The 12,401-nt window shown below is 47.7% G+C and overlaps 1 protein-coding gene across 2 annotated transcripts in view; it reads left to right on the top strand.

Moving 5' to 3' along the window:
* OGDHL (oxoglutarate dehydrogenase L) overlaps nt 1-12,401 on the top strand; it is a 97,634-nt gene that overhangs the window by 30,897 nt on the left and 54,336 nt on the right. The window lies entirely within an intron of this gene.

Raw genomic sequence — 12,401 nt, 5'->3', positions numbered from 1 at the left:
CTGGCACGGCTTTACGAGCACTCGTGGTGCTCTGGTGAGGTACCAGAGGACTGGAAGAGGGCCAACGTGGTTCCCATCTTCAAAAAAGACAGGAAGGAGGACTCGGGAAACTATAGGCCGGTTAGTCTTACCTCGATCCTAGGCAAGCTGTTTGAAAAAATTATGCTGGCACATATCCAGGAGGGGCTAGCAGGAGACTGCATGCTTAGGGGCAACCAACACAGGTTCATCAGTGGCAGGTCCTGTCAGACCAACCTGGTGGCCTTTTATGATCAGATCACCAGATCATTAGATGCAGGGGTAGCAGTGGATATAGTCTTCCTGGACTTCCGGAAGGCTTTTGACACTGTCTCTCACCCCGTTCCCATTAAGAAAGTGGGGGGCTGTGGTGTAGACACCCACACAGTCAAATGGGTCGTCAACTGGCTGGAGGGCCGCACACAGAGGGTGGTAGTGGATGGGTCCTTCTGAACCTGGAAGGACGTGGGCAGTGGGGTTCCACAGTGCTCGGTCCTCGGGCCTGCGCTGTTCAATATCTTCATCAGTGATTTGGATGAGGGGGTAAAAAGCACCCTGTTCAAATTTGCTGATGAAACTAAGATGTGGGAGGACATGGGCACACTGGAAGGATGCAACAGGCTACAATCAGACCTAGACAGGTTACAAGGGTGGGCGGATGAGAATAGGGTGGGTTTCAACACAGACAAGTGCAAGGTGATGCACCTTGGGAGGAACAACTGGCACCAGACCTACAGGTTAGGGAACTCCCCTCTTGTCAGCACAGAGGCGGAAAGGGATCTGGGGGTCATCATTGACTCCAAGATGAACATGGGCCAGCAGTGTGGGGAGGCAGTTAGGAACGCCCATGTTCATCTTGTCAGGGGGGATCAGCAGGCATTGGGGGAGTCACTGTTCCCCCGAGCACCACCAGGAGTGACCAGGAATAACGGTCACAAGCTGGCAGAGGGTAGGTTTAGGTTAGATATCAGGAGACGCTACTTCACAGTCAGGGCGGCTAGGGTCTGGAACCAACTTCCAAGAGGAATGGTGCAGGCTTCTACCCTGGGGGGTTTTAAGAGGAGGTTAGATGAATACCTTGCTGGGGTCGTTTGACTCCAGTATTCTTTCCTGCCATGGCAGGGGGTCGGACTAGAAGATCTGCTCAGGTCCCTTCTGACCCTAGAAACTATGGAACGTCAACAGTAGGAAGCTGGTCATTCCCACCATGCCCATTCTGAACCTTATCTAGTATGATTTTCCCCTTAGTCTGGTGAAATACCGAAGCAAAGTACTCATTCAGGAGTTCAGCTTTCTCCTGAGTGTTGGTAACCAGCTGTCCTGAGTTGTTAAGCAAAGGCCCCTTGCTTCCATTTGTTTTCCTCCTGTTTCCCACATACCTAAAGAAAGATTTCTTATTGTCCTTGATTTCTGTTGCTAGTTTAAATTCAGTCACCACCTTAGCCTTTGTAATCTGCTCCCTACAAGTGCGGGCTGTTGTTGTATAGACCTCCTTGGGGACTGTCCCAAGCTTCCATTGTTTCTATGCCTCTTTCTTCTTTTTAAAGACGACAGTGATATCCCTATTAAACCAAGAGGGCTGGCCAGCCCTTCTGCTACCCTTTGTTTGCATGGGAATGGACTTCTACTGGGCTTTGAGGATCATGTCCTTGAGGAATGACCACTTTTCATGCATTCCTTTCACCGTTGGTCCCTGGTCCCGCAGTGCTTCCCCTACTATTGCTCTGAGCCTGTTGAAATTCAATTTTTTGAAGTCCAAAACTTCAACCCTGCTATCTGATTTGCCTGTCTTGCGACAGACAGAGAATGTGATGGTTTTGTGGTTGCTGTTGCCCAGGCTACCCTCTATATTCAGGTCACTCACCAGATAGTTTCCTTTGGCCAAGACCAAGTCTAGGAGGGCGTTTACTCTTGCTGGCCTGTGAACTTCCTGAGTCAGGTAGAGCTCTTTAATACAAGTCAGGAAGCAACATGACTGATCCGACTTTCATAGATGTTAGGGCTGGAAGGGACCTCGAAGATCATCAAGTCCAGTCCCCTACCCCAGGGGCAGGAAGTCAGCTAGGGTGAAAGGATCCCAGCAAGATAAGCATCCAAACGTTTCTTGAAAGAGTCCAGAGTAGGTGCCTGCACCACTTCTGGAGGAGTCTGTTCTAGTCTTGGGGGCTTGGACAGTAATGACATTTTTTCTTATGTCCAGCGTGAAACTGTCTTAGAGGAGCTTATGACCATTGGTCCTTGTTTTACCTTCGTGTGCTCAGGTGAACAGATATTCTCCCAGATCCTGATCTACACCCCTTATGTACTTACAGGCAGCCATTAGTTCCCCCTGAGCCTGTGCTTTTTCAGACTGAAGAGTCCCATGGCTCTCAGCCTCTCTTCATAAGGCCTATTCTCTTGCCCTCTGATCATGTGTGTGGCTCTCCTCTGGGCTCTCTAAAGCTTCTCAACATCCTTCTTGAATTCAGGCACCCAGAATTGGATGCAGTATTCCAGCTGTGGCTTCAGCAAGGCCAAGAACAGTGGGAGAATGACATCCTGAGATTTACTTGAGAAGCATCTATGGATGCAAGCCAGAGCTTGGTTAGTTTTACAAGCTGCGGCTTCACATTGGTGGTTCATGTTCATCTTGTGATTCGTCATGACCCCCAAGTCTCTTTCAGCAGTGGTGCTAGCAAGTGTAGCACTGCCAAGCCTATAGCATGCTGCAGGGTTTTTTTACCCCCTGAGGTAGAGTACCTTACATTTATCGGTATTGAATGACTTAGCCGAGTGTTCCTCCCAAGAGATGTCTGGGTAATTGAGGTCACCCATGACGACCATGACCCATGCGTGCATGGCCTCTCAGTTCTCGAGAGAACTCCAGATTGTGCTCCTCCCCCTGGTTTGGTTGTCTGTAGTATACACCTACCGTTAGGTCTCTCTTGGTGTGAGCCTGATAATTAGCTGATTATCAGCCTAGCAGGAGAGGCAGCTCTGGCCCAGTTGGAGACCCAGTCCTTATGCTGTGTCCATGTTGTCCATCCCTCCTGAAGTGCAGTGTCCAGAACTGGACGCAGTACTCTAACTGCGACCCTGACCAATGTCATATAGAGGGGGAGGATCATCTCCTTGGACTTGCTCGTGATGTATCTGTGGATGCATGACAAGGTGCGGTTAACCTTCCTGACTACATCCCCACATTGGTGGCCCATGCTCATCTTGGAGTCTATAATGATTCCAAGATCCTTTTCTGCCTTTGCGCTGACGAGAAGGGAGTTCCCCAGCCTGTAGGTATGCTGCTGGTTCTTTCTCCCTAGGTGCAGTACCCTGCACTTGTCAGTATTGAATCCCATCTTATTCTCATCCGCCCACCCCTGTGACCTGCCCAGATGAAATTGCCCACTTCTCCCCACATCTTAGTGTCATCTGCAAATTTGAACAAGGTGCTTTTCACCACCTTGTCCAAGTTGCTGATGAAGATGTTGAACGGTGCTGTCCCAAGGACCGAGCCCTGGGGGACCCCACTGCCTACATCCCTCCAGGGTGAAAATGACTCATCCACCACCACTCTCTGGGTGTGGCCCTCCAGCCAATTGGCAACCCATCTGACTGTGTAGGCATCAGTGCCACAATCTCCTAATCTTTTAACAAGAGTGGGGTGAGAGATGGTGTCAAAGGCCTTCCTAAAGTCCAGAAAGACTATGTCCACCACGACACCTGTGTCCAAGGATTTTGTGACCTGGTCATAGAAGGCCAGGTTGGTCTGACAGAACCTGCTTCAAATGAATCCATGTGGGTTGCCACTAAGCATAATCTCCCTTGCTTGCCCCTCACAGATGTGCACCTGGATAATTTTCTCAAAGAGCTTCCCCAGGACTGAGGTGAGACAAACAGGCCTATACTTTCCTGGGTCCTCCTTCCTCCCTTTTTTCAAAATGGGGACCACATTGGCCCTTTTCCAGTCCTCTGGCACCTTGCCAGAGCACCATGAGTACTCATAAAACTGAGCCAGGGGTCCCGCAGTGACCTCTGCTAATTTCCTTAGCACTCTGGGGTGGAGATCGTCAGGACCTGCTGATTTGAACACATCTAGTCCCACCAGAAGTTCCCTGACTAGGTCCTCTCTGGCCCTGGGCCTGACTATGCCTCCCCTGGGACCATCGGGGATCTTGGTGGAGGGGATGACCTGGTCCCTGCTCAGGAAAATGGAGGCAAAGAAATTGTTAAATAGGTTAGCTTTGTCATCTGGTGAGACCACAGGATTTCCTAGCGTGTCCTGCAGAGGCCCCATGTTACCTGGAACCTTCTTTTTACCCCCTATGTATTTATATTATAAAAGCATTTCTTGTTATCCTTCATCCAGGTTGCTAGTCCCAGTTCCATCTCTGCCTTGGCCTTCCTAACAGCCCCCCTATAATCTCAAGCAACGGAGATATAGTCCTCCCTGGTGATGGCCCCTCCTTTCCATTGGGTGTATGCCGCCTCCTTAGCTTTGAAACATTCCTGGATGCTTTTGGTGAACCATGGGGGCTTTTGAGCACTCTTGCCCCCTTTGATCCGTGTTGGGATTGCCACCCTTTGGGCTTAGAAGATCATCTCCTTCAGGACTGAACACTCTTCTTGGACTCCCAACTCCCCACCCCTCCGGGACCTCAGTGCCTCCCTGGTTAGTCTCCTTAGCTCAATGAAATCTACCCTTCTGAAGCCCAGGGCTGCTGTCTTGCTAAAGGCCTTTGCCACTCTGCACTAGATGGTGAATTCCAATAGGTGATGATTGCTATCACTCAAGTCGTCGAGCACCCGCAGTCCCCTCACCAGGTTGTCACTTGTGACCAGGATCAGATCTAACAAGGCATTTCCCCTGGTGGGACTGTGCACCTCTTGGGTTAGATGGAGGTCCTGTAACATGGCTAGAAACCTACATGAGTGGTCAGACCTGGCTCCTCAATCCCAGAAAATGTTCAGATAGTTTAGGTCACTCATGATGACCATATCCTTTGACTTAACTACCTTCGCAAGCTGACCTGAGAATTCCGTGACCTAAGGGCCTCTGTGGCCAGCCCTATGAGGAGAGGCTAAGGGACCTGATCTCTTCAGTTTCCACAAGAGGAGACTGCGGGGGGATCTTGTGGCTGCCTACAACTTTATCAGGGGCCACCAGCAGGGACTCAGGGAAGGTCTGTTCAGCAGGGCCCCCCTTGGAGTCACCAGGAACAATGGCCACAAGCTGAGGGAGGATAGGTTTAGGTTAGCTATTAGGAAGAACTACTTCACGGTAAGGGTGGCCAGAGCCTGGAATAGGCTTCCCAGAGAGGTGGTGCTCTCACCTTCCCTGGAAATCTTCAAGAGGAGACTGGATAGGCACCTGGCTGGGGTCTTATGACCCTTGCCACCCCCAGTGCTCCTTCCTGCCCATGGCAGGGGGTCGGACTAGATGATCTGTCTAGGTCCCTTCTGACTCATTGATTCTATGATTCCCAGTCTAGCTCTTCTCCCTGGTTGGGTGGTCTGTAGTAGACCCCCACTGTTAAGTCCCTTCCCCCTAGTAAATAATAAGTGCCCATTTACTTTTCCATGCAATTCTTGATTTTATTAGCTCTTTGTCATATGCCCTCTCAATTTTCATTTCTCTAAGCAGAAAAGTCCCAGCTTGAGTTAGTTTGTCATAATACTGAAGTCTCTCTATACCATTTTTGTTACCCTGTTCGGTTTCTACCTTTACTCTGTCCTTTCTGGAGGTTGGGGGTTGGGGACCAGGACTGCATGCAGTTCAAGGTGAGGGCTCATTGTTATGTACGTATGTCTTGGTTCCCACCCATGTGCATCACTTTGCACTTAGCAACCTTGAACATAATGGGTCAGTTTGTCCATACATACATTTTTACAAGATCCTTCTGTAACTTTTTCATTCAGCTTAGTTTATTAGCACCCAGAATAATTTGGTATCATCCACTGCTGGATCTAGATTTGAAAAAGGGAGGGTGTAGGAGTTCTGACTGGAGGTGCAGGGGGGTTGCTGTCACCCCCTTTCCCCCATGCTTCCCTGAGTTGGCTGACGGGTGGTGGCAGGAGTTGCTAGGGACTTTTTTGAATCCCCAAAGCAGGTATGACCTCCACACTCCCTAGCTCTGGGCATTTCCTCCCCCCAGCACTCAGCAGGTTCTCCACTCCCTCCCATTTCTCATCTTCCCCTCTGCAGCAGAATTTGCCTCTGGGTATAGGAAGCAGGGATTGACTGACTCGGGGTCAGGAGAAGTCTGAGGGCCACTCCTGCCCCGCTCTAGCCAGGAGCTTCTGTGAGCAGATGCACAGAGAGCTGGGCTCAGCTGGGAACAGTAGCAATGGGGAGGAGACCCACCTCACTCCCTGCTCCCTGCCTGATCATCAGGATCTGGGTTTTCCATTTGCTGTGAAAAAATGTGCATTTTCTCGTTTAATGGGAAAAGCATGGGAAACCATGCATTTCTCCTTGCAGCCTGGCAGTGTTCCAGCCTGCAGGGGGCTGCTTGGGGCTGGGGAGAGTGGGATGCAGGGGTGCCACATGTGTGTGCTCTCGTGCACATTCTTGCAGCAGCCAGGCAGGGTGGTTAAGAACAACTGTAGCTCCCTTTTATGGGGGGGGGAGGAGGAAGGGTGCACAGGTGAAGCAGTGGGTGGCCAAGGTGACATGGTGGGGGGGGGGGCATGTGCCCCCCAAGATTTCTGTGCCCACAGTGGGGTGTGGAGCTGCAGCAGGGCTTGTCCAGCCCTGGGCATATTTATGAATATGTTAAACAGTAGATGCCCCAGCATAGGCCCTTAGAGGATCCCACTGCTTACCTCCCTATCCTTTGTGAACACTGGCTGTTTAACCTACTCTTTGCTTCCTGTCCTTTATCCTGTTACTGATCCATGAATAACTCTTATCTCTGCCATGACAGTCTCATTTAAGTAAGGGCTTTTGGTGCAGAACTATTCTAAAAGTTTTTTGAAAGTCCAGATATACTGCATCAACCTGATCCACGTGCTTGTTGCCCTCAAAGAACTGTAGGAGATCGGTGCATCACATTTGTTTCCCTGGGGACAAGAATCAGCGATACACCTTGTGCTGTTGCAAATTGTCCCTGGGGAACACCTGTGCCACACGCCCTTTGGTGTACCAGGTTACCATGGATGGGGTAGGGAAAGCTGGGGCCAGCACTGAGCTGGACCCAGAAGCCTTATTTGGGCTGCCTAGCAGCACTGAGAACAGCTGCATGGTTTGGAGTGCCACAGAACACATGGCTGAGCATATCTGGATGCAGCTGTGGAGTCTTTCCCAGCAAGTCCTGTTCATTCATGTGATGCACAGTTCTAGCAGTGGTGGTAGTAGTAATACTAATGCCATTAAGTGTTGCTGTTGTTAGCTGTTGTTTCTGTTAGGTTCACCTGACTAGTCCCATGAATTCCCTCTGGTGTCTGTTTTTAAAGGTGGGTGTTACACCGGCTATCCTTCAGTCCTCAAGCACAGAGGCTTATTTTGGACTGATTTAGAGTGTGTTTAAGGGAATGTGCTTCTTTATTAGTTTTCTTTTTGATCAAGGCTGTGGAGAGCTGTTAAAAAAGAAACTCCAAGAGAACATACTGAAAGCATTGTTTCTATGGCTAGGTACAGACAGTCAAAAAGCCCGAGGCTGAATTGATTCAGTCTTTGCAAGTTAGTCTAAGATGCACAGATTAAATTGAAACGGAAGTGAACAAACATTTACCTTTGATTCAAGAAATGCAGCCACATGCCTGTCAGGGCTCAAGCCAGAAGCTGGGGGGTACTAACTAAAGCATGGCTCTCTGGCTGTACGTTCACTTCCTCTTCCTGCTGCCCCTGAGGTCTCTGGGATTTTCAGTCCAGAATTAAAGCAGCAGGACTCTGCAGGGTTGCTCATCACTTCCTCTTCCTGCTTCCAGGTGCATCTGGGATTTGTACTCCACAGTTGCAGCCGGCAGTATGTTTGAGTGGGGAAAGAGGTGTTTAACCCCCTTTCCCTGACTCCAGACACTGTAGACTGGGCTGCATCCCCAGCTGGGTTTGCTCTCCCAGTCAGCCAGCCCTCAGCTCCCAGCTAGGGAGCAAAGAGGGGAGGGGTCAGTCCTGCTGTCTGGAGCAGATAGCACAGACCAGCCCAGGGCTGGAAAGCATGCTGGGGGATTGTGATTTAACTTGAACCAGGACAGGGTCTTGGACAGAAGTTTTATAAACCGGTTTGACCCAAATAAGTTAAGTCTTGATACTATGTTTAACCAGGTTTATGTTTAAACCAGTTTCAGCCATTTTGAAACTGGTTTATGTGTACTGAACTTCTGTTCTGTTCCAGGTTTAAACCAGTTTCTGATCACTTAGACTAGTTTATGTGTAACTTCTGTCTCTAGCCTATGTGTTTTGTGTGAAATTTCAGGAGACGGCAGCATGCCATTTGTCTAATTTTAGGTTTTAATTAAGAGGAAATCCAGTCAGATACTTAAATCAGGTAAACATGGTGCTTGAGTGGCAGATTGTTAAACAGTCCATCACCATGAAGTTTCTTCATTTAAGAATTTGCACTACTACTTCAGCCTATGTATGCTAGGGAAAAACCTGTATTAGAGCATCTGGAAAAAGTCAGACATATCTTACCAAAATGTTCATGGATAATGTAGGGTGGGAGGAAGTATTTGCTGAATCAAAAGTGCTTAATTTGTTCCTGCACAGACCTGCCTCATCTTTTGTTTTGGTTTTTTGGCTTGCTACTCAAAGGGACATTATCCTGGTTATGAATTTTTTATCTTGTAAAATGTATGTTTCTTTTGTGTGTTGCTAATAACAATTTAGGTTTGTTCTTAATTTCTCCTCATGCATGAGGCTACAGTGCTTAGTTTCACAATAAGGAGGGCAGAACATTTAGATAATGAAAACTGATTGCCTGTGACAGAGGTCTGTGATTGCTTTTGATGAAACTTTAACTTAATTTTTCTCTAAATCAGTTGTTGTCATCCTTTTTAAGAGTCTGATACTTTTAGTGTAAGCCCTGACCATTTTCGGGAGCTTCCAGCATCATGGGTGACTGGTACCTCCTGAGTCAGGGGCGGCACTTGCCCCACAGCGACCAGTCAGTGCCCCTGGGGGGGGATCCCCCCCATGGCTGGTTGCGCCGACTGGGAAGGAGGGGGATTCTCTTGCAGCTGATTGTACCAACCCTGGAATGCCGCTGGCACTTCCAGGTTGGTGTGATGGGCTGTTGGGGGACCACGGTTGATTGCTTCTCCTGGCATCTCCATTCCCTGGCCAGTGCTCTTAGGGGGTGCATGTGCTCCCTGGTGCACTCCCTATATGTTGCCACTGTCTAGCATGGTTGGCTTTAAATTTTGGGCTAGAGGTCAGTTTCTGAATTGTTAGGCACAAGGCAATATACTCCTTTTTATTTGTCGAAGTGATACTGATTGGAGGATTTTTTTTTTTTTAAATCAAAATACTAGCTTCTAGCTGTGATAAACAAGTCTTTTTCTATCGATGCCATTTGGTCTTTGCCCCTCTGACTCTTCCTTATTAGGGCTATTCACATGTGCAACAAATGCTTTGGCTTTTCAGCTTTTGAGACTAAAATTTTACAGTTAAGGCAAAAAAGAGGTTTTGTTTCTCAGGATTTTGTTGTATGGACAGTGGGAAGAATGGCTGGGAGGATAAGTCTTTTGATATTGCTTATTTTTACTTTTACTTTATCAGTAAAGGCTTTAATTTATGGTGAACAAGATTCATCAGCTTTTCCTGCTTATTGTTTACCTGCTTTGGAGCAATAATAATTTGTTTTGATAGCCATTTAGATGATCACCTGTTTCTAAAACTATGTAACCAGAGTCTCTGTCTGTACCTCCTTCCAGAGGCCTTTCTCTTTAAAGGGGCTAACTAGTCTACAAGCACATCGTGCACATAGTAACCAATGCTGGGCAAGGTGTTGTACACTGGAAATGCGATGGTATAGTGGCAAATATTTTTGATGACATGCAAGATGCCCCTTTCATGTACTGGAAATACTACAAAGTTGATGCTGTTTCAAAAAAAAAAAAGTTAGACAGCTATGAATGATTAACTTTCAAGTCACAGGACAAGGAGCAATGGGCTCAGGCTGCAGGTGGGCAAGTTAAGGCTGGCGATGAGGGAAAGCAGGGGATGCCACACTGGGATGGGGGGTGGAAGCCCCAGAGCCAATCCCGGGCTGGGTTGACAGAGCTGGAGCTTGGCTAGATGGGACCCCTGAGTCTCCCCCCCGCCCCAAATCCTTGGCACCTGTGGCTCCAGGTGCAAGCCGGGCTTAGAGCGGGAGATGTGCCCTGTCGTACAGCTTTTATTTTTCCCATTGCCCTTATGGCTTTTGATTCACATGGAACCAGTACCCCCCCCGTCCCCAGCTGATCTAAATAGGTATGATTCCACTAACTTCAACAGAGTTATGTCAATTTACAGTAGCTAGGGGTGTGTCCCACTGCAATACCCCTCTGCATTCAATAAGTACGGCACTCTTGTGGACTGAAAAAGATTTGGGACTTGAAGCTCTGCATTTAAAACTGTAAACTTAAGCATTCGGACAATATGTGGAGACCTTGGCATTGCAACATTATCGACCCTTGTATTACATTGGTGTAGCCTGTAAAGTCTTCATAAAAATAACTTTGTATTCAATATCCTCAGGCTTTTATAAATGACCCTTTTAGTGTTTTGTTAAAAGCCACTTTAACTCGGCAGTGCCTCCAGGTGAAATCCATTAATGAATGAAACAGACTAGAACTGTCAGCAAAGGACAGATTTCTTTTATCTTTTATTTCTATAGTTACTCATTCTTGAGGCAGCGATTCCATTGTAGTGGCTTTTGGCACATTTAGCTGCTGTTACATCATTTCAGTGAGGTTTCCCCTGGAACTGCATGTTTTATGATGACTATCCCCATAATTAGGCATTGTGCTACTTCTGGAAAATATTGGACTTCCTGCTGTCCCCTCTTGGATCTACTGGATGGATTACTTTGGACTTTGAGGCTTTCCCACAGGTCAGTGGGAGTTTTACATATGGAGGAGCAGCAGAGTATTTAGAGTCATCACTTAAATCAGTAGCCCTGAGAGGTGAATTTTACTACAGGGAAGAAACCTCTTCCTGTGCTTAATTCTAGATTCTTATCCCAGGTACATCCCAAACATGTACCCCGTCTAGTTTTTATAACCCTTATGTCTCTCAGTGGATTAGCTGGTTTGTTTATTCATCTTGATCTCTTCAACTCACCTTCCATTCTTGCAGTGCTCACTCTGCCATCCTTTCTTTTTTCTTTCTGCATACTTTGTATTCAAATTATTATATTCCTTTCTGTTTAGTACATCTGCTCTCTGCAGTTCAAGTAAGATGTAGACTATGAAAGTACATGCCTTTCTGGACAAATGAGTTTTTAAAGTGCCACCCTGCCCTGCCTGACTTCAGACTAACATGGCTAATTACATTTCTAATTTAAAAATGTAAGGATCAGTTCTCAATGTCCAGGTGTGGCCATTCTTAAAGGAGAAGTTGAGGTGATGGGAGAGAAATCCTTTTTCTTATTCCCTACTAAAATTTATGCCGAGCAAGTTGGCAGGTGACACTAAGCTGTGGGGAGTAGTAGATACTCTGGAGAGTAGGGCTAGAATTTGGAGTGACCTAAACAAATTGGAGGATTGGGCCAAAAGGAATCTCACGAGGTTCAACAAGGACAAGTACAAAGTCCTGCACTTAGGATGGAACAATCCCATGCACGAGTACAGGCTGGGGGCGGACTGGCTGGACAATAGCTCTGTAGAAAAGGACCTGGGGGTTACAGTGAATATGCTGAATGTGAGCCAGCAGTATGCCTTAGTTGCCAAGAAGGCTAACAGCATACTGGGCTGCATTGGAAAGTGTGTTGCCAGTAGGTCAAGGGAAGTAATTATTCCTCTCTATTCAGAATTGGTGAGACCACATCTGGAGTACAGCTTTGGGTCCCCTCCCCGCCGCCGCCCCCCCCCCCCCCACACACACACACTCCAAAATGATGTGGACAGACAAATTAGAGAGAGTCCAGCGGAGAGTGACAAAAATGGTGAGGGGGCTGGGAGACATGACTTATGAGGAAAGACTGGGGGAACTGAGCTTGTTTAGTCTAGAGAAGAGGAGACTTAATAGCAGTCTTCAACTACTTTAAGGGGGGTTCCAAAGAGGATGGAGCTAGACTGTTCTCAGTGGTGGCAGATGACAGAACAAGGAGCATGGTCTCAAATTGCAGCAAGGGAAGTTTAGATTAGATGTTAGGAAAAATTTTCTCACTAGGAGGATAGTAAAACACTCGAACAGGTTACCCAGAGAGGTGATAGAAGCTCCATCCTTGGGGGTTTTCCAAACCTGGCTAGACAAAGCT

This window comes from Crocodylus siamensis, chromosome 7 (assembly GCF_052110815.1).
Source record: "Crocodylus siamensis isolate JL-2025a chromosome 7, ASM5211081v1, whole genome shotgun sequence".
NCBI classification, from domain to species: Eukaryota; Metazoa; Chordata; order Crocodylia; family Crocodylidae; genus Crocodylus; species Crocodylus siamensis.
This window is presented reverse-complemented; position numbering and strand designations above follow the sequence as displayed.